Here is a 23,169-nt window from a genome sequence, read left to right as displayed (position 1 = left end):
TGTAATTTAATTACACAATCTTTGCCACTCAAATGTTAACAGGAGTTTAAAGTCTTCTGAAAAAACAAAATTCCTGGAGGCAACACTCACTGTCGTGGCAAGCCACACTGACACGCCAGTGATGAGTATGTTAAAAGTGCCTAGGTTCATGAACGGACAATACTGAAACACATTAACACAGTGCATGTTATATGCCCTACTAGAGACTGACTATGGTACAAAAAAATTAGTTTCTGCTAAAGACAGTGGAATGGGACTCAGCAGGTTAAATTCCCACCTCTGCTACAGACCTCTTGTCTGATAGTAAGCAAGGCATTTAATTTTGCTCTGCCTCAGTTCCCCATCTATAAATTCGAAAGGACATTTTCTTTCTCCCGCCGTGTGTCAGTCTTGGATATTTAGATTATAAACTCTTTGGGGCAGAGATTGACTTTTATTATGTGTAGGTACAGCACCTAGCACAGTAGAGCTCTGAGGTCATTTTAAGTGTTACTATAGCACAATGAATTGGCAACAACAGTCTACTACTGCTAGCAGCTGATGGAATTACTCCTTTTTCTGAAGCAGGACAGATCTAAAGGGCTTGGGTTCAAACCCCACCAATAGCCCATGAAGGGAGATGATTACAATAAGAAATGAGTGCACAGTTTAGAACCCATTAATATATAAATAAATGTTTGCTTTCAATTGCTACATTGGTGATAAATATAGTTTTCTAGTCTTAAAAATTTGCACAAAGGCAAATTTGGACTTTTTATGTTGGAGAAATAGATCTACGTTTGCAACAGCCAGTCAGTTTATTTGCCTTTGTACCTGATTCAGTTGTTAGTATGCTAATTATGTTGACAATGTCTTTGAACATAGCTTGGAGGATTTAGTATTATTCAAAAGCAGATGTGCACTTGCCTGAATGCTGTACATTTCAGATATAAATATTTCTGATATTTCTTTGGGGAGTTCTTAGCTGGAGCATAATTTCTGTTCAGTTTAGAATCACACTTGTTAAATTATTTTTCAGCTAAACCACAATAGGAGGAAAACAGCTGCTTGAAAACAAACAGACAGAAAAAAATAAGTATAAGCGTGGGAGTATGTAAAAGCAAAGGATGGCCAAAACAGTTTCTGCGATAAATCATTTTTTTTAAAAAAAGCAAGCTATATTTACATAAAGTGCAGTTGAGTTCTTTGAATTAACATTACATTTTGAACACTTTTCACCTCTGTCTTGCTCAAGATGTAAGAAGGCATATGGGTTCATTGAGAAAATGTGGCTACTGAATGCTATTTTTGTGTTTGATTTACAACTGCGTAGGCAAGTTCCCCCAAACAGAATAGGTCCTATTGCTACAATTTCTTCTTTCCTGTTTCTGAGCCCTGAATATTGACCTATGATGCCAGTAAGTGTTAAAATCAATAAACAAAAAGTGAAAAACAAAAATATCCAAAATCAATAAAGCTCCAGGAAAACTAAGGTACAAACTGCATAATAACAAAAAAATACAGAACAGAAAAGTTGTGAAACAAAATACTTCCAGTTAATATCAATGCATTCAAAAACCTTCCAATAATAATCCAAATAGCTACTGCTCAAAAGGCAAAGGGAAAAAACAAATACCAATGAATTCATATTTCTGCAGACAAACTCTGAATAATGGACAGCCCAGGACTTGATTTTATGAGTCAATATAATATATGGGTCATGTCTTATGTAATTTTTATTGGCCAGTCAAGGCTACAGAATGTGTGCCTGCCTTCTACCAATATACTGTGAATATACACAGGGGCGGCTCCACGCACCAGCACTCCAAGCGCATGCCTGGGGCAGCAAGCCCCGGGGGGTGCTCTGCCAGTCACCGCTAGGGCGGCAGGCAGGGTGCCTTTGGCGGCTTGCCTGTGGAAGGTCCACTGATCCCTTGGCTTTGGTGGACCTCCCGCAGGCGTGCCTGCAGAGGGTCCACTGGCCTCGCGGCTTCAGAGGACCCTCCATTCTTGGGGCGGCAAAATGTCTAGAGCTGCCCCTGAATATACATTGACTAATGAAATACGTAGCAGTCTTATAGCAACAGAGCATGTTATGAAACAGCAATGTGAAGAAATGGACTGCATGCAGCAGAGCTGTGAGCAAAGAATAGTGCAGGAGTAAATTTGATCAAATCTGCTGAGGCTTAGCACTTGTAGAGGGAAAAGCAGGCTGGAAGGCCCAGTTTTTCATCTAGATGGGGAACAAAGCAAAATTTAGACAGATACTGATTCAGTGGCTAAAATAGCACTTTGACCATTCACTTGAAGAACTCAGTAATGGTCAAGTGTAACCAAAATATTATGATGAGGAGAAAAATACTTTATGACCCACTGTAACCACATGGGACTCACCCCTGCAGCACCTCTTGCTGGTACCTTCTGGGAATTAGCGCTCCAGCTGTCAGAGCACCCTCTGCAGGCCCGTCTCCTGCTTTTCCTGGCCTCCGTGTCCCTCCTGGACCCAGTGCCCCTTGCACACCGGGGTATTGCCCCTTGGCAGTACACCCCTCAGTCTCTGGGTTTCCCCTCTCTGGGGAACTCACACCCGCTATCCCCACCTCACCTCAGTTATAGGCTACTGCCAGTCACCGACTAGCCTCCGCTCCCCAGGGCACACTGCAGTGCCAGCCACTCATCACAGGCAAGGGGGGTTTGGAGCTGCTGCCTCTACCTATAGCAGAGCTGCCCCTGTGCAGCTCTAGAACCCTCTAGTGGGCCCTTACTTAGGCCTGCAGCCTGGGGCTCTGCTAGGCTGGAGCTCCCCGGCTCTTCCCCAGCACTGCTCCACCCTCAGAACCTTCCTCAGCTCCCCCAGGCAGTCTGGTCCTTCCCTCTCCAAAGGCTAGAGAAAGTGAGCTTGTGCTCTTGGCCCACTGCCCTCTGATAAGGGCCAGATGGGCCCTGATTGGGGCATGGCCACAGCTAAGGCTGCCTCCCCAATCAGCCCAGCTTTTCCCCCTCCCCCAGCCCTCTCCAGGGCTGTTTTAAGCCCTTCCAGCAGGAGCGGGTGACCAGCCGGCTACACACACAAAGCATTATTGTCCCCTATATTGACCAAGGGGGTAAGCCATGCAAACTGTTTCCACATTGTTATTATTTGTATTACAGTAGCTTCTATAGGCCCCCAAAGTGCCTCACTCGGTAGGAGACAGTTCTTGTCCTGAACAGCTGGTGATATCAATAGGTAAGACAAGCAGAAGGTGGGAACTGAGGCACACTTCAACCTCCCTGGCCACACTATAGCAGACCTTAAGGTGGCCATCCTGCAGCAAAAAAACTTCAGGACCAGACTTCAAAGAGAAACTGCTGAGCTTCAGTTCATCTGCAAATTTGACACCATCAGCTCTGGACTAAACAAAGACTGTGAATGGCTTGCCAATTACAGAACCAGTTTCTCCTCCCTTGGTTTTCACACCTCTACTGCTAGAACAGGGCCCCATCCTCCCTGATTGAACTAACCTCGTTATCTCTAGCTTGCTTGCTAGCATATATATACCTACCCCTGGAAATTTCCACTACCTGCGTCTGACGAAGTGGGTATTCACCCACGAAAGCTCACGCTCCAAAAAGTCTGTTAGTCTATAAGGTGCCACAGGATTCTCTGCTGCTGAGGCACACAGAGTGACTTACCCAAGGTCACATGGGAAGTTAAAAGCAGAACTGAGAATGAAACCCGATTTAGGACAAAATCCAATGATTATTGCTCAGCTCTGCTCTCATTTCATTAGGTCAGCTTGCAGAGTTAGATGCTACCTTAACACGCCTATCAAAGTCTGACCCACAGCGTGCAACACAGCTGTTCTTCCAAACAATGGTGCTCGTTTTAAAATCTCTTTGCTAGAATTTTCAATACAGCCCAGTATTTGTCTTCTTGAAGCCATTAGCTCTTTCCCATTATCCCTCTTTCTTTGCTTTCTCATTCATGTTCAGCTGTTCTTTTACTCTCGCTTCCTATTTTGGCATATTGGGTTTTTTCCGGTATTTGTCTTCCCCTCCAAGCTCTCATCTGGGCCATTTGCTTTGTCCTTTGTTTTCCTTCTTGTCTTCTGGATTGGTCTCGCAATAAGAGATGACTGCAAAGCAGAAAAGCTCTCATCTTAGAGTTCAGCCAGTAACAGAAATGCTGAGCTGACTCTCTGGGGTTTGGAATTCTTTCCTTCTTTAAGAGAACTAAGTGGAAAAGCACGGAGTGTGAGCTTCATTCAGTTTCCCTGCAAACACTTTGTTTGTATGTATGGTCTACAGACACTACCATTTTCTCTCTTGCCACATAGTACCACCTAGCTTTTATAAAGCACTCTTTTCATGACCAGATTTCAAATATCTTTCCAAATGAGGGAAATATCATTGCCTTCATTTTACAGACAGAGACACTGAGGCATGTGGATTGAAGTGACTTGCCCAAGGTTACTCAGCAGGCCAGTGGCAGAAACAGGAATACAACTCAATCCTCCTTAGAGGCCAGAACTCAGTATTATTCTTACTTGAAAGATTCAGAGAAACAAACAGGTTAGGTCTTGATAATACTTCAATGGTTAGCAACCTTTTTAGGCAATTGCACAAATTAATTAGATAAGATCTCAGCTGTACCAGCCATTTCCTGTTGCTTCCTATTCCATTATAAGCCTGGGGGTTTATAGCACCAAGTTCCACTGCAAGTGAACAGATGCCCACCCCAACAGAGGTGGACAGAACTAATACATCAGGTCCTAAATGGTCTTCAGTAATGGCCCTATTGTGCCTGAGCCTTGTATGTAGTGGGGAGGAGGGAAAAAGGAGCTTCCCTCTATATCATCTTGCACTTTATAGTCATTTGGATAGTACAGTAACCTAATTAGCTTGCATCCCATCTAGAAACATTTTGTGCCACAAATTCAACAATGGGCTTGGTAACTTAGCTATCTCCTGCCTGATAGCAACAATCCTTCATCCTTCCTCAGTGAAGGGACTAGACTAGATGACTTGTTGAGGTCCCTTCCAGTTCTGCCTTTCTATGAGTCTGTGAATACTTCATGATTAAGTATCAGAGGGTTAGCTGTGTTCGTCTGTATCAACAAAAACAATGAGGAATCTGGTGGCACCTTAAAGACTAACAGATTTATTTGGGCATAAGCTTTCGTGGCTAAAAACCCCACTTCTTCAGATGCAGCCACTTGATGCATCTGAAGAAGTGGGTTTTTACCCACAAAAACTTATGCCCAAATAAACCTGTTAGTCTTTTAAGGTGCCACCTGACTTCATGCTTAGTACTTAAAAAAATAAAAAGCTAAATCTGGTTTGAACTGTAAACAAGCCTCCAGCAAGTTTTAAGTGAACATGTAACCAGACTGAGATGATTCACAGATGATTTATGATTTCTAATGAAAATTTTAGTGGGTTTGTGTGGATCAAACCCCGAACGGTGAACATAGATTCATAGATTCGTATGAATCTATGTTCCCCATAGATTCATAGACTCTAGGACTGGAAGGGATCTCGAGAGGTCATCGAGTCCAATCCCCTGCCCTCATGGCAGGACCAAATACTGTCTAGACCATCCCTGATAGATATTTATCCAACCTACTCTTAAATATCTCCAGAGATGGAGACGTCCACAATTCCCTAGGCCAATTGATGTCCAGTGTTTAACACCTGACGTTAGAACTTCTTTCTAATGTCCAACCCTAATCTCCCTTGCTGCAGTTTAATGCCATTGCTTCTTGTTCTATCATTTAGAGGTAGGTGAACAAGTTTCTCCCTCCTCGCATGACACCCTCTTGTCTAGATACCTGAAAACTGCTATATGTCATCCTCAGTTTCCTTCTGTTTCCAAACTAAACAAACCCCAATCTTTTCCCAAGCCTTCCTCATAGCTCATGATCTCAAACCTTTATATAATTCTTGTTGCTCTCTGGACCTCTCCTCCATTTCTCACATTCTTTCTTGAAATGCGGTGCCCAGAACTGGACACAATTACTCCAGTTGAGCTAACCAGCACAGAGTAGATAGGAAGAATGATTCTCGTGTCGTTGTTTAATCACCTGTTTAATGGCATCCGAACACGGTTGCTTTTTTTGCACAGTATCTTACTGTTGACTCCATTTAGCTTGTGGTCACTTTGACCCTAGATCTCTTTCTGCCATACTCCTTCCTAGACAGTCTCTTCCCATTCTGTATGTGTGAAACTGATTGTTCCTTCCTAAGTGGAGCACTTTGCATTTGTCTTGCATGTGGCATATCACTGAGTTTCACTTGATATTTTTTACATTTATTCAGTTTGGAAATTAAAGAAAAATTCATGGTGTTCACAATATAGCATACATAAAAATCCTAAAGTTTCTGTCTTTCTATATCCACCTTCTCTATGGATTTTAGTAGGTAAAATGGGCGTGGACTGACCCTTTATAATTATAATGTATTTATTTTGTTTCTTCACCTCTCTTGCCAAAACCCTTAAATGAGAGAATTTCAAAGCTATCTGTACAATGGCACCCCGGCCAAGTTGCTGTGTGGGTTGAATCCTGGATCTAAAAAGCTAAGTCTTACTGCTTGAGCCAAAAGAGAAAGGTGCAATTGCTCACATTCAGTAGCAGACTCATTCTGCTTCTGGATGAAGTTTTCCAATTATACAGTTCCATATGTTTGTATTTGTTAGATGGCTTCATGTGGGGAAAAGGTGTAATGAGTAGAGCTGACCAGAAAAGGGAATTTCTGTTTCATGGAAAATTCAGTTATCAACTTTTTGTTTCACACCAAAATGACATGCCAACACTCCAGAATTTCCTGCAAAATGGAAGAATTTGCTTCAGTGCTCACTCACCTGCCAGGCAGCAGCTGTGGATCAATGAGTCAAGGAGCTGAAGGAAGCTGATGAGAAATGGAGCAGGACAAAAATTTGAAAATTCAAAATGTTTCACAAATATTTTTATTAAAAAATTAAATAAAAAGCCCCATAAAAAAAAAAAAAATTTTGGTGAAAAAATTCAGGGATTTTTTCCCCCAAGCAGCCATGAGGGTAATCAAAAGTTTTAGAGATTCAGAATTTTGTTGACTTTTTCCATGAAAATTTAGAATTTAAATGAAAAAAAACCTGAAATTCGTGATTTTTTTGTGAACATTTTGTTTCATTTTTCATATGGCTCAAATTGAAATGGGAAGTTCCAAATGCAGATCCTCAGAATGATTCCATTGAGGAGGTTTCAATTTAGATCAGTCCTTGAGCCAAATCCTCAGCTGTTATAAATCTGTGTTACTCCATTGATATGATGATTTATACTCTCTGCAGATCTGGCCCAGTATTTTCAGACAGTCTTTATAAAGCTTAGAATAAAACATTAAATCTATCAAATATTTCTTTAATTTTAGAAAAGTATTGTTTTTAAAATGGATGCCTTGATCAATGCATATATTGTAATGAATTATAAAGGAACTCCAAAGGTTACAATAATGTATTTTAGTTGTTTTGGGAACATATTTTTTGTTCAGCTATAAGTTGTGCATAAGGCAAATCTCTCTTTAGTTGCAAGCTTTCAAAAGGTTCTATTTTATTCTCGTACACCAGGGCTGTTCTCAAATTAATACCCTCCAACCTATCACCAATAAAACAATCTTTCACCTTTGCCCTTTCTCAGTTGATGCTTACGCAAACTACATCTAAAGAGTTAGTCTGGAGACTAAGATTCCCCTTTGATAGTTTGTAATTCTCATTCTGAATAACCGATAATGCCACCCTCATGGAAAAGCTTGAACACTGCTTCTGTCCATTAGCAATATTGCCCTCTGATCTGTGAGCCTGACTTTATCCAGGAGCTGTGCAAGGATTTTGTTCCTGTACAGAGCTTGCAGAATGTTCCTGCTGCCTGCAAAATAGAACATAAGTGCTCTGTTGCTGCTCATACCAAATATGTCCTAGAAAAGAGCTATTACCTCCCATGAAATCAGTCCATACGTGGATGTGAGATTAACAGAGGATAACAAAAGGCCACTTATCTGACATCATCAAACCCTGGCCTCTCCAAGTGCCTGATCCAGTGAGTGCACCGACATGGGAGCATTTCCAGTGCATGAACTAGGCACTGAATCAGGCTAACATGCCCCCCAAAGGGATTTCTGCAGCCTTTACACTCAGAGCAGCCTCAAAGACAGGGAAGGTGGATGTAGGGTTGCCAGCTTCATACTCACACAAAACTGAACACCCTTGCTCCGCTCCTGTCCCGCCCTTTCTCCAAGGTCCCACCCCTTTTTCGAGGCTCTGACCCCACTCACTCCATCCACCTTCCCTCTGTCGCTCACTCTCCCCACCCTTAATAAGTCATTTTCACCAGGCTGGGGCAGGGGCTTGGGGCACAGGAGGGGATGAAGGCTCCAGCTCAGGGTGCGGGCTCTGGGGTGAGCTGGAGATGAGGGGTTTGGAGTGTAGGAGGGTGCACTGGACTGAGACTGAGGGGTTCAGAGGGTAGGAGGGGGACCAGGACTGGAGCAGGGGCGGTCAGGGAGCAGGAGGAGGTGCAGGTTCTGGGTGTCTCTTACCCTAGACAGCTCCCGGAAGAAGTGGCATGTCCCCACTGCGGGTCATATGCAGAGGCATGGCCAAGTGGCTCTGTGCACTGCCCCATCTGCAGGCACCACTTCCGCCACAGTTCCCAGCCAATGGGAGCTGCACAGCCAGCGCTTTGGGCAAGTGCAGCATGTGGAGCACCCTGGCTGTCCCTACACATAGGAAACGAGAGGGGACATGCCACTGCTTCCAGGAACCACACACGGAGCCAAGGCAGGCAGGGTGTACTGCTGCGCCGCCAACAAGACTTCTAACAGCCTGGTCAGCAGTGCTAACCGGAGCCACTAGGATCCCTTTTCAACCTGGTGTTCTGGTTGAAACCTGGACATCTGGCAACCCTAGGTCGATGCTTTCTGATTTAAAGAGATGTTTTAGCCCACTTGCAACCATCACAAAAATATCCACTGATTCAAAGACTGTGAAAATGACGGCCCTGTCCTTGTCCCAAGATGCAGAGACACCCCCAGAAGGCATAGCAGTGCAGTATTAGGACACCTTGCTCATCTGTGAAACTCAGGTGAAGCTTGGGAGGAGAGGAGTGATGAATATGTGACTCAAAAACCAACATACACACACACGGTTCCCAGTGGTTTGTTCTGTACAACTATGGCCAAACTCAGGCAGAAGCTTCTCAAATGCAGCTCTGTCATACCACTGCTCCCTGAATAATAACCATTGCTGCCAACTCCATCCATTCAGTGTCTGCTGCCATTTCCAGCCCCAGAGTTCAAAGTGGCAATACGACAGTGGAGAGCTCAACAACAGAAGGGACTGGTGGAGCCAGTGTGCCTCAGGGCTGGTCTACACTACGGGGTAAAATCGATTTTAGATACGCAATTTCAGCTACGTGAATAACGTAGCTGAAGTCGAATATCTAAAATCGATTTACTCACCCATCCTCACCGTGCGGGATCGATGTCCGCGGCTCGCCATGTCAATTCCGGAACTGCGTTCGGGTTGGTGGAGTTCCGGAATCGATATAAGCGCGCTCAGGGATTGATATATACCGTCTAGACTAGACGCGATATATCAATCCCCGAGCAATTGATTTTAACGCTCCGATACGGTGCATAGTCTAGACGTGGCCTCAGGCAAGCCCATTGCCTCCAGAGGGGAAGGTGAGCATTGCAGATACACCACTCTTGGACTGGATGCATAGCATGCCCTATTAAGTCACCTGTTTAAAGTGAATTATTATTTGCTGTTTATTTTATGGTAGCACATGGAGCAAGATTAGGGGCTCCATGCTGTTAGGCTCTGTACAGACACATCATAAGAGACAGTACCTGCCCAAAAGACATTGCACTCTTAATAGACAAGACAGTTGAAGGGTAGGAGGGGAAGTGACTTGCTCAAGGTAATTCAGTGAACCAATGGCAGAACTGGTAATAGAAAACCCATTTTCTGAGACCCTGGCCAGTGCTCTGTGTCTAAATTAGCTGTTACCACTCAAGAAAGAGATCTTGGAGCCATTGTGGATAGTTCTCTGAAAACATCCACTCAAAGTGCAGCGGCAGTCAAAAAAGCAAACAGAATGTTAGGAACCATTAGGAAAGGGATAAATAACAAGACAGAAAATATCATAATGCCTCTATATAGATCCATGGTACACCCACATCTTGAATACTGCATGCAGACTGGTTGCCTCATCTCAAAAAAAGCTATATTGGAAAAGGTACAAAGAAGGGCAACTAAATGCTTAGAGGTATGGAACAGCGTCCATAAGAGAAGATTGAAAAGACTAGGGCTTTTCAGTTTGGAAAAGAGATGACTAAGAGGGGATATGATTGAGGTCTATAAAATCTTGACTGGTATGGAGAAAGTGAATAAGGAAATGTTATTTATTCCTTCACATAATGCAAGAATTAGAGGTCACTCAATGAAATGAATAGGCAGCAGGTTTAAAACAAAAAAAAAGGAAGTATTTCTTCACACAATTCACAGTCAGTCTGCGTAACTCTTTGCCAGGGAATGTTTTGAAGGCCAAAACTATAACAGAGTTCAAAAAAGAACTAGTTAAGTTTATGGAAGATCCATGGCTATTAGCCAGGATGAACAGGGATGCACACTATGATCTGAGCATCTCTAGCCTGTTTGCCGGAAGCTGGGAGTGGATGACAGAGGATGGATCAGTTGATAATTACCTGTTCTGTTCGTTCATTGGACACTGTTGGAAGACAAGATAGTGGGGCTAGATGGACCATTGGTCTGACCCGTATGGCTGCTCTTATATTGTATAACTTAAAATGAATTTTTTTCAACTTTTTGGGTTTACCCAAATTTGAAAAATGTTTGTTTCAGGATGATTTAAAATGAAAGGTTGGGGGTTTTTTTTTTCAAATTTTTAGTTTGGCAAATGAACCCCAAAAAACTATTTGCACAGCTCTATTCTAAACGCTGACAGTCTCAAATTCCAAATTAAAAAATAAACAAGACAATGTAGAATTTCTCTCCAAAAGTGTATTGATGCTATTTTAGAGATATACCAGGAATCCAAACACTTTTAATAGCCTGAGATAATATTATTTGCTGTTGTTTACAATTCTGTTAGCAACGCAGTTGGTCCTAGCAGCTGTCAGGGCTTTTTGAAAGTGAGACATGAGATTTTACATAGTATTGTGTACACAGAGCCCAGATGCTCTCCATTGTTTTTCTAGCCTGCATTGCCTATTCCTTCAAGACTGGAAGCTCACGCCATATAAGAAAGAAGCCAGCAAAAAAGGCATTAAAGCATGTGTCTGGATTGCAACAATAGTGGAAAATCAGTATTCTCATCATTATACTATTCTATGGCATTATCTGCTGCAAAAAGAATGAGTTTCACGAAATCAGACTCATAAGCTGACTTATGAAATCAAGTAACATGGTCATTAAAAGGAACAAACTGGGTGAATTACAGCTAGAGGGGAAGACAAGTATGTTGCTAGGAAATGGGCGAATAGGTGTGGGGATTCATGAGTTCTACTCCTAGTTCTGCCATTCCGCAAGTCAGTTAGGCCAATTTTTTTAACTTCAGTGCCTAAAAGTAGGAGTCTAAATCCATATTTAGGCACCTTCAGCACTGAGGATTCACAACTCTCACTGAAGCCAGTGGGCTTTTGCCATGAAGGACATGATTCTCTTTCATTACCATACTGCCTACAATATATAATAAACATTCATTTCAACACAGTATTAGGCCAAGAAAAAAAATGTCTAAGTACCATTGTGGAGGAAGAGTTACTAACCTAACTCTAACCTGATACTGAATATTCAAATGAGCACACCCTACTAACCATGGCATCTGTTTAAAAAACATAGTTAATGATGAACAATTTTGAAAAACTCACAAACAATTGGGAACAGGTAAAAGAGTCAAATTGGCGGGGGGGATAATTGTTCACAATGAATCATTCAACCAGATTTATTTCTACTGAGCAGAATGTCAATCTTGCTGACGCTTCTGTAGTCATGTTGCCCTCTACTCACTGGAACCAGCAAGAGGATTTAAGCCCTAATATTAGTACACCTAATGGAAATTTTGCTTTAGCTTCAGGCAGGGTCCTGGGATTGGAGAGCATAAGGTCCTGAGTTTTTCCCTCACTGTATGTTCAACTCCAGTGTGGCCACGCCGTCCTGAGCAGCTGACAGTTATGAAGTATTGTGTGGCAATGGATACATTAAAGAGTTCTTGAAATAATGGGAATTCGAGGCTTTTGTAGTAGCTAACATTAAGTTAATGGAACAGTTCAATGAGTTTATTGATAGGAGAGCTAGAGAACACGAGAAAAGAGAAGAAGAAACAAAATGGGCATTTCACTGCCAAGTGCTTTGTAGGTACTAAATAGCGGTGTAACATGAGGAACAGCAGCTTTTCCTTCATGCTTCTGAGAGAATCAAACCCTGTCTGCTATTTGAGGAATAGGGAGCAGCTCATGTCACTGTTCATGTTCTCCAAAGATCTAGCGAGAGATCTGCAAAAAGAGAGGTAGAAATGGAAAGGAAGTGATATTTGAAAAGAAAAATGCCTTAAGTTACTCCTTACATGTTATAAATTATCCTTATTACTGATATGCACTGTAGTAGCATCAAGAAGCCCATTGCGCAAGCTCTATACACGCACAACACAGAGAGCAACTGTATAGCCTGATGATTAAGACACTCATGTAGGAAGTACGAGATGTAGATTAAAATCCTTCCTTTAAATCCAGCAGACAGAAAACCCGAATCTACATCTTCTGTCTCCCAGCGGAGTGCCTTAATCACCAGGCTACAAAGACAAAATGGGTGAGATTGGACCAACCCAATAAAAGATTTTATCTCATCCACCTTATCTCTCTAATATCCTGGGACTGACACAGCCACAACAACACCTCATACAGTCTCTCTCTTTGGCACAATGAATATTTCAGTATTTATACAAAGCGGAACAGCTACAATAGGAGCGACTGAGAGGGGAATAGCCTGCCAGGTGGTTGACTTGCTCACCTGGGGGCTGGAAACCTGAGTTCAAGTGCTTGTTCCAGATTGGGAATTCAAAGCTGAGTTTCCCATATCCTAGCCAAGAGCCCTAACTGGTGTACTAATGATTGTAAAGGAGGGAAACAACTTCACACACTTTTCTGATGCTGATCCTGAAAAACTTTTCCCCAACCTCAACTATTGGGTCAAATTCACAAATAGTTTCAGGTCAAAACTGCATTTGTTGGCAAATAATCTATTCTTCTGAAAAATTTTGCCCATCTTGATATGGAACTTCAATCCTAGAGACAACCTCCGCCCAAATTTTCTAAAACCATTTCAAATATATATGGGGATAATTGCAGATTCACTGGAGGTTTATTTCGTTAAACCATAGCTCCCAGAAATGGAAGAATAGACAACCAGCAATTGTATTTATGAGTCTATTAAGGTAAGCATCTTAGGAAGCTGCCGTGAAAGTCCGTTTATCATTGCTGCTATATACTGCTTCTAGAAGTGGCGCTTTAATGAACTATAAAAAGGTAAACAAGCTATTTGCAAACAATTCTTATCATTTCAATAGTAATTACAAGATAAATCTAAGGACTACAAAATAACAACCAAGAGGCTGGGTGTCTTGTTGCCTTGCTCCTAACCTGAATATGCAGGGCCAAGTTCAGCACTGGTGGATACCAAAGCAAATCCATTGACATCAATGGAGTCATACCACAACTGCATTTAGACATTTGAGTCAGTTTTTACTAGTCATACAGCCAGATTGTGGCTTGCATCTGTGCGGATGCAATCTAGACTTTGTGAAGGTGCCCACCACTAGAAACCAGGAGTAGGGGGTTGAGTATAGGGCATGCAACCTCTTCTCCACCAGACCCCAACAATAGCTGTGGGGCACGTGAACTCCAGCTACTCAGGCATAGAAAAACAAAAAGGGAACAGTAAGCCTCAGATCCACAATATATTTTCCTATTGTAGGAATGTAATACACGATAGATGTTCCTATGTAATACACATGCCTCCCTCTATGCATGAACCATTAGAGATATGACTCCAAGGAGACTTAGGCCAGAGCCATAGCTCATAAGAATCGCCATACTGGGTCAGACTAATGGTCCATCTAGCCCAGTATCCTGTCTTCTGATAGTGGCAATGCCAGATGCTTCAAAGGGAATGAACAGAACAGGGCAATTATCAAGTGTTCCATCCCCTGTGATCCACAACCAGCATCTGGCAGTCAGAGGCTTAGGGACACTCAGAACATGGGGTTGAAACCCTGACTATCTTATTTTATAGCCATTGAAGCCATCTTCCATTAACTTATTTAATTCCTTTGTGAACCAAGTTATAGTTTTGGTCTTCACTACCTCTCCTGGCAACAAATTCCACTGGTTGAGTGTGCGTTGTGTGAAGAAGTACTTTCTTACGTTAATTTTAAAAATGCTGTCTATTATGGGTTTTCTGTTAAGTGAAGGGGTAGATAGCACTTCCTTATACACTTTCTTCACATCATTCATGATTTTATAGGCTGTTAGCTGTCTCTTTTCCAAACTGAACAGTTCCAGTCTTTTTAATCTCTCCTTGTATGGAACCTGTTCCATACTCACATCATTTTTATCACTCTTCTCTGTACATTTTCCATTTCTAATAGATCTTTTTTGAGATGCTGTGACCAGAACAGAACACAGTATCCCAGGTGTGAGCATAGCATGGATTTAACCAGTGGCATTATGATATTTTCTGTCTTATTATCTATCCTTTTCCTAATGGTTCCTAACATTCTGTTAGCTTTTTTGATTGCTGCTGCTGCTTATTGAGCAGATGTTTTCAGAGAATTCTACACGGTGACTCCAAAATCTCTTTCTAAAATGGTAACAGCTAATTTAGACCCCATCATTTCATATGTATTGTTGGAATTATGTTTTCCAATGTGCATTACTTTGCATTTATCAACATAAAATTTCAACTGCCATTTTGTTGCCCAGTCACCAAATTTTGTGAGATCCTTTTGTAGCTCTTCGCAGTCAGCTTTGGACTTAACTATCTTGCATAATTTTGCATCATCTGCAAACTTTGTCACCTCACTTTTTATCCCTTTTACCAAATCATTTATGAATATGTTGAATAGGACTGGGCCCAGTACAGAGCCCTGGGGGACACCACTATTTACCTTTCTCCATTCTGAAAACTGACCATTGATTCCTACCCTTTGTTTCCTGTCTTTTAACAAGTTACTGACCATATGATGACCTTCTCTCTTATCCCATGACTGTTTATTTTGCTTAAGAGCCTTTGGTGAGGGATCTTGTCAAAGGCTTTCTGAAAGTCCAAGTACACTATATCCACTGGATCACCCTTGTCCACATGTTTGTTGACCCCCTCAAAGAATTTGTATTGATTGGTGAGGAATGATTTCCCTTTACAAAAGCCATATTGACTCTTCCTCAACAAATTGTGTTCATCTATGTGTCTGATACTTCTGTTAGTTCCTATAGTTTCAACCAATTTGCCTAGTACTGAAGTTAGTTTCCTCTGTGTAATTGCCAAGATCACCTCTGGAGCCTTTTTTAAAAATTGGAGTTACATTAGCTATCCTCCAGTCATCTGGTGCAGAGGCTGATTTAAGTGATAGATTACATGCTACATTTAGTAGTTGTGCAATTTTATATTTGAATTTGAACTCTTGGCATCAGGGCTGGCTCTACTGTTTTCACCGCCCCAAGCAACGCACTGAATTGCCGCTGCGGAGGATGGGGGCAGTCTGTGTGCTCTTAGGGCGGCTCGCGTGTTTCCGTGGTAGCAGCTATTCGGCGGCAGCTTCTGTCTTTAGCCAGCTGAACAGGACAAGTGAACACAGAAGCTGCCACCGAATTGTGCTGCCACGGAAACGCACGAGCCACCCTAACGGCACACAGACTGCCCCCGCCCTCCACGGTGGCAATTCGGCACGCTGCTTGCGGGCAAAAACACGCGGACTGCCGCCCCTTGCAGATTGCTGCCCCAAGCACCTGCTTGGAATGCTGGTGCCTAGAGCTGGCCCTGCTTGGAATACTGCTGTTCCTGATGACTTAATATTGTTGAATTCATCGGTTTGCTTCAAATCCTTCTTTAGTGACACTTCTGTCTGGGATAGTTCCTCAGATTTATCACCTAAAAAGAATAACTCAGGTGTGGGAATGTTCCTCACATCTTCTGCAGTGAAGACGAATGCAAATATTCATTTAGCTTCTTCGCAATGGCCTTGTTTTCACTGAGTGCACCTTTAGTATCTTGATCATCCAGTGGCCCCATTCGTTGTTTAGCAGGCTTCCTGCTTCTCGTGTTCTTAAAAGAATTCTTTGCTGTTAGTTTTTGAATCTTTGCTAGTTGCTCTTCAAGTTCTTTTTTGGCCTGCCTAATTACATTTTTACTCTTATCTTGCCAGAGTTTATGGTCCTTTCTATTTTCCTCACTAGGATTTGACTCCTAATATTTAAAGGATGCCTTTTTGCCTCTAACCACTTCTTTTATGCTGTTGTTTAGCCATGGTGGCTTTTTTTGTTTGTTTGACTTTTAAGCCTGTATTTTGTTTTTTTTAAATAGTTTCCATGCAACTTGTAGGTATTTCTCTTTTCTTATTGTTCCTTTTAATTTCTTTTTAACTAGGTTCATCATTTTTGTGTAGTTCCCCTTTCTGAAGTTAAATGTTACTGTCAGCAGATGTTTGGCTGTGTGTGCATTCTCTTTGTGTGCTGTCCCAGCTCTGCACAGATACCTGGCACAGCAGATCTCAAGCGAGCCACACAATGATCACAAAATCCATTAAGGTGCAAAGGCGCCCAGCCAGGTTTATTGTCAACGAAGCACAGTAACAGCACCTGGCAGACTCTGCGAGGATACTAAGACATATATGCCCCTGACAATGGATGCAGTTCAGTCAGTGGCGGGACTTTCCATGCCCCCTAGACTGGACAAAGTCACTCCCTCTGAGATAAGTCTTTATACACCAATACAAACAAGGTATGTACTGCCCCGATGTATCAGGGTCCCACCCTCTGACATATTAGGGTGCCACCCATTGCCTTGTACCTGTAGGTTCGATCAAAACATCTCTATTCATCATGCTGTCATCCTTTAATCTCTTACCTAGCAGCCTAAATTTGGCCATCAGGACCTCGCTGCTCCCTTTCTTTATGCTATTGATGCTTATGCATACCACAATCATCAACTCCTCCCCAGCAATGCACATAATTCTGTCTAGATGTCTCAAGGGATCTACAACCTTTGCACCTGCCAGGCAATGGACCATGAAGTTCTCTCAGTCATCACAATCCCAACTACGTATATTTCTAATGATTGAATCCCTCATTACTATCACCTGTCTAATTGGAAATCCCTCCCCTGGAGCGGTATCCTCAGTGCGAGAGGATACCATAACATCATCTGAAAGGAGGGTCATAGCTATGGCATTGTTTCCCTCCACTTCTGTTTGAAGATGATTCCCATTGACATCACTTGTCTTTGAATCAGGTCCTTAGTCCTTCAGAATAATCAGTCATGGTTTTATGCTCTGAGTTCTGGAAGCCAGGGGTTCAATCACTGGCAGTGACAGTTGCTACACCTACAGTGTTTTGAGTGCTACTATACGCCTGGGTCAGATGACATTGTTTCTACATTGTACAAAGCCGTGTATCCTCCTTTGGAACAAAAGGGGTCAAATCACTACCTGGTAACTCCATTGACTGCAGTGCAGATACAGCAGGGATGGCTTTAGCACAAGGGGCTGGATTTTTAAAAGCTCTAAGAGACAGTTTTGCAAAGGTGTTTAAGCCCCTAACATTGCACATGGGGGCCTATTAGGATTTTCCAAAGCACCTAAGCCCCATGCCATGCACTTCAATGGGAGATAGACATCTGACTTGTTTAGCCATGACTGTAAATCTCACTAGGTGTCTATCTGCATCTAAAGGTGCTTAAATACCATTTTAAAGCTGTCCCTAAGCACTGGCTGAACTCTGTTCCCATTCAAGTTAATGCTGAGCACACATCTGAAAATGACACTCAGGAAGTCTGTGTCAGTTTGAGAACGAAAAATTCTCCGTGAAAGTTCTTCAGCTTTCTGCAACAAAAGCACTGCTGGGTGTATGAACAGGCACATAGTACGTTTACACTGAGGGAAAGAGAACGCACAAGGAATGCCTTTGAAGGAACATAAAATCAATGATCACATTAACGTTAAATCGGGTTAAATAAGACACAGTATATTAAATTACTTTACCTGGCTTTGCACACTTTTCAGGTGCTTTGTGGTTGAATAAAACAGCTAGCCTGGCTTCCCTTTCTAGGGAAAGCCTTGTAGCATCTAAAGTTGAAATTGACAAGGTCCCAATGGGATTGAGTCTGTGTTACATTCAAAAACTGATTCCTGGCAGGAGGGATGCAAGAGAGAGATGTGGATGGGGGGGCGAGAAAGAGCTTTTCCTTTGTATTGGTGAGTTTTACATTTCAAATGTGTACAGCTTACAAAAGCTCCACCTGTTGCTATTTATACCTGCTATAAAAGAATAGTCCAATGCAAAGTTAGGCTTTATAGAAACAGCTGAGGGAAAGGCATGCACCACATAGCAGCAGAAATACTGGTAGCAAGGAAAACAGAGTTATTGACAACTGAGCAATAGCAGCCTCCCATCACTGTTTCCTGTTACTGCTATTCCCAAAAAGCTCAGCTGATTTGCTTCAAGTCTAGGGGGTAAATTGTGCCTGTTTATGCACTCCACCAGCTGGTGTGGGCTGGGCAGGCTCGTTGACCTACCTTTTCCCTGCTTTGTCAGTTTGGTACCAATACACATCCAGACCTGCATGGAGAAGTAGCTTTTGCTGAGCTCAGAGATTGTAATTTACCCTAATCTTTGTCCAGGGTATTCATGGGGAGCAGGGTTAAGATTTTAATGCCTTCCATCTTCTATAGCTGCATGAATATGTTGGACAATTATCAGTGTTACCAACTCTTGTGATATTTGATGTTTTTTCTTAAAGTGCCAGCTCCTGGAGTGATGTGATTGCAAGAGAATCTCAGATTTTTTTAAAAAAAATATTAATCGCTATTGTGATTGTAGAAAAAAGCATGAAACATGAACTCCAAAGGCTCAAAACCCAGAAAGCAAATAAAAAGACACACACACAAATTATTATTGTCTTAAAAATCATGGGATTTTATTTTTAAAAAATCTCAATTTAGCATATGGGGAAAGCTTGCTCATAATTTTTGAATGCTTGGTGCAGGTAATAGTATAATCTGGCCTCAAGTATAGTGTAACTTCTGTTTTAAACCATTATGCTTTATTTGCTATTCTGCTGCAGTAACATAGTCCAGACGACAGATGCTAACCCCTTTGGAAAATGGCTTCCTCTGATCTCTGACACTTTTTTCCTGATCAAAGAATGTTTTTTTGTGTTTATTGCCACATAAGAAGTAGCTCAAAAGCATTTTTGAGAGAGCATTTTTATTTCTTTAGTCCCTAAAGAAGGCTTTACTTTGCTTTCATGCCACATTAGGCATTCCTTAATTCACTAAGTTAATATGTAAATAAAATATATTGATACCTGACTAGCAGAACAAATAGACAAATTGTGATGCTAGTTTATTAGCAGCAGCATAACCCCTCAGATGAGTCTCTTATGAAATTCAAAGATGACATTTGATAAAATGCCTACCTCCTTTCTGCTCCAGTATCATTAACTGGCCAACCATATATTGAACATAAAAATTAAGTAATTAAATGCTTGATTACTGCAAAGTCCTTTTCGGGGTTGCATTCTAATGTCATCCAGTGATCGTTTTGGTGAATGCGTATCACTAGCTCTTTGGAGGCACTGATTTTATATAAATGAATTTTTCTTTTTTTTTGATAACCAGTGAACATCATCTAAAGAAAGAGCAACAGTTGCAGTTCACTAGACAGGAATAAGTCAATTGCATTTTGAATGATCACTTTACGTTATAGAACACTTAGAAGTGAGCAGCTGGATTTTCTAGCATTTAGACCATGGGGAAATGGGAATCAAGACTCCTAGGTCCTATTCCCAGCTCTGCCATCCACTTGGAGTGTGGCTTTGAGCAAGTGGTCACAACCTATCTAGTACTGTTATTTGTGTTACAGTAGCACGTAGGGGCCCTGTTGTGCTAGATGTTGTATATTCACAAAGTAGGTGGCTGTCCCTGCTATGAAAAGCATTGTATTGGTCACTGATACTGCAGTGAGCCCTGTGTGGGCTAGTCCCTGCACCAGTGCAGAACTTTTGGAAGGACCAAGGCATAAATAAGCAGGAGAAGCAAGACTGGGAGAAAAGAAATATCATTATCCCTATTTTACAGACATAGAGCTGAAGTGCCCAAGATCACACAGAAAGTCTTTGTTGAGACAGGAATTGAAACCAAGTCTCCTGAGTTCCAGTTCAGTCACTTGAGGTAACCACAAGTCCACCCAATCCTCTCTCTCTTTGCCTCAGTTTACTTATCTGTTTAATGGATATAACAGCATTCTATTTACCTCCCACAGATGTTGTAGCACCTATTCACTGTTTGTAAGTCCCTTGAAGAACATCATGAGGAATCCCGTTTTAATTAAACATTCTCTTGGTTTGCCTCGGAGGCAGCTTACTTTGGAAGAGATAAATAGATGAATGAAAAAGCCATTTCTGCTAATTTGTTTACTTAACTTGTTTGGCGGAAAAGGGCATGCTAGTCTAATAGGCATATTAAGGCTTTGCAACACTGTATTATCATTCAATTTGACATTGCCATTTAGAATGTGCTTTTGCATTGGTTTGGGTTTGTTTAGCCCTTTTTGTGCTGAAGGGATTTAAAAAGTTAAGTGAATAACATGATTTATGTACTGGCGCTGCAGAAACTCTAGGGCTGGTCCAGTAAGGGATTTAAGGACATGCTGAAAGCTAAGCACGTGCTTTTGTGCTTTGCTGACTTGAAGTTCATGTAGGCAAAGACAGCAGCCATTACATGATGGGATACAACTTATTTTCACTGGGGTCTCCTTCATACAAAATATCACAAAAATCCCTTAAGCCAATGTATTTCAATGGAGTTAAAAGGAGTGTCTCCTATAGTTCCCCCATATGTTCCTCTTTGAGTTATTCCTCCAGGGCCCAATCCTGCAAAGTTATGAGCATCCACAAACTCCCATTGACCTCACTGGCACTTGAAAGTGCTTCGCACCTCTCCAGGAGTGGCCTTTGGAGTGCTGGTTGTAGTTAGTCTCAATCTGGTATAAAGGGGAAATGATGAACAAAGATGACGAACTGATAACAAAAGTAGGCAGAAATTTAGAAGTGGTAGTTCTGTAAGTGTCCTTGCAGTCTAGTTACACTGAGGGGAGGTTGGCAGAGGCAGGGAAAAGAGAGACACTACAGCAAGGGGGCTATGTAAGTACTTTGACAGAGCAGATAAGAGTCTAACGTACACACAGTGGAGTTTAGTGCCAATGGCAGGCTAAAGCAAATAGGTTGCTTTAAGTGGGGCTTTGTTAAAGTGTCACATATACCCCTGGTCCAACCAGAAATCAGGGTTATTACTGTTTATTATTTGTGTTACATCAGTGCCTAAGCAGTGGGTGTAAACCTATTTACCATTGTGGGCCACATCCAATACTACCTCTATGGCCCTGAGGATGTCACATGGGCCGCATCTGTGTGCTGATTGGGCCACAAGCAGCCTACGGGCCCTAGAGGCCTCAGTGGAGATCAGAGCTCATTGTGCTGTTTGAGTTTTATGGCTCTCTACAAATCTCAACAATCCTGAACCTGATCACACAGCGTTTGTAGATCCCGCCCCACCAAATCTCCTCTCCAACCAAGGAGGAAGGCATTTCATCAAAACACATCTGTGGAATGTGTAAGGGACTCATTGGAGTGGTTATGCTGTAGCTAAATAAATTGGTCACACAACAACAGTGTTGTCTATTTGGTCTGCCATTTGTATATGTCCTCTCCCCTTCAACTTTACCCCTGACCATTCCAGGTCTTGGGGACCTTACATGTCTAGGGAAGTGTCTGTGCTCCCATATATCAGAGTGGTAACCGTGTTAGTCTGTATCCACAAAAATAATGAAGAGTCCGGTGGCACCTTAAAGACTAACAGATTTATCTGGCCATGGCTCAGTACAAAAGCAATTTTCCCTCTCTTGGTATTGACACCTCCTCATCAATTATTGAGAGTAGACCACATCCATCCTGACTGAACTGGCCTTCAGCACTGGGTCTCCACTTGTGAGGTAACTCCCTTCTCTTCATGTGCCAATATATATTTATGCCTTATCAGTAATTTTCACTCCATGCCTCTGAAGAAGTGGGTTTTTTACCCATGAAAGCTTATGCCCAAATATATCTGTTAGTCTTTAAGGTGCCACCGGACTTCTCGTTGTTTTTGTGTTCCCATAAAATATCTGTACAGTCACTGATTGCAAGGAGTTGGGAGTACATGGCACCACATAATCCATAGATAGCACTGTAAGCAGGGAACCTTGCAACAGGGAAAAGACACACATCATTATTTTTTTACTATCATACTACGAATATACTGGAGGGTAAAATGGTTGCCTTTCTTCCAACATGTGTGAAGCCTCTGCTGAAACATTAATAATTAAAATCATGAAAAATACCTCATACAAAGAGCAAGCAGAGATCCTGTGCTATTGCATCACAGCATGTTGGAGCTGCCTCTGTGGCTTTAAGGAGGACCCCAAAAAATTGGAATTGCTGGAAAATCCCAGGTGAGAAATCTGAATATTGGGTCATCAGGAAGGTCTGAAAGATGTAAATCCCACTGGATGTCCACTATGCCAGGAAATGTGGAAACTATTCAATATTCTTTGTTTGATCCTCTGTGACAATGAAGGTTTTTCTGTGGTCCAAGGTGTATCCTTTAGCAGATACTACCTTATGTTGCATTTAGCCCTAGAAAACCTTCCAGCTGATTTGAGAGGCGAGGGGTATACTGTTCTTGATTACGATGCAGCCAAGAATTTCCTACATTCAGAAAAATCTGCCCAGATCCTCAGCTGGTGTAAACCAGTGAAGCTCCTGTGGAGCTATGCCAGTTACACCAGGCAAGGATCTGGTCATCACCTGCTTGGGAACTGGAGACTGCTGCAGAGCTCTTGGCTGAT

This window comes from Chelonoidis abingdonii, chromosome 1, assembly GCF_003597395.2.
Source record: "Chelonoidis abingdonii isolate Lonesome George chromosome 1, CheloAbing_2.0, whole genome shotgun sequence".
NCBI lineage: Eukaryota > Metazoa > Chordata > Testudines > Testudinidae > Chelonoidis > Chelonoidis abingdonii.
This window is presented reverse-complemented; position numbering follows the sequence as displayed.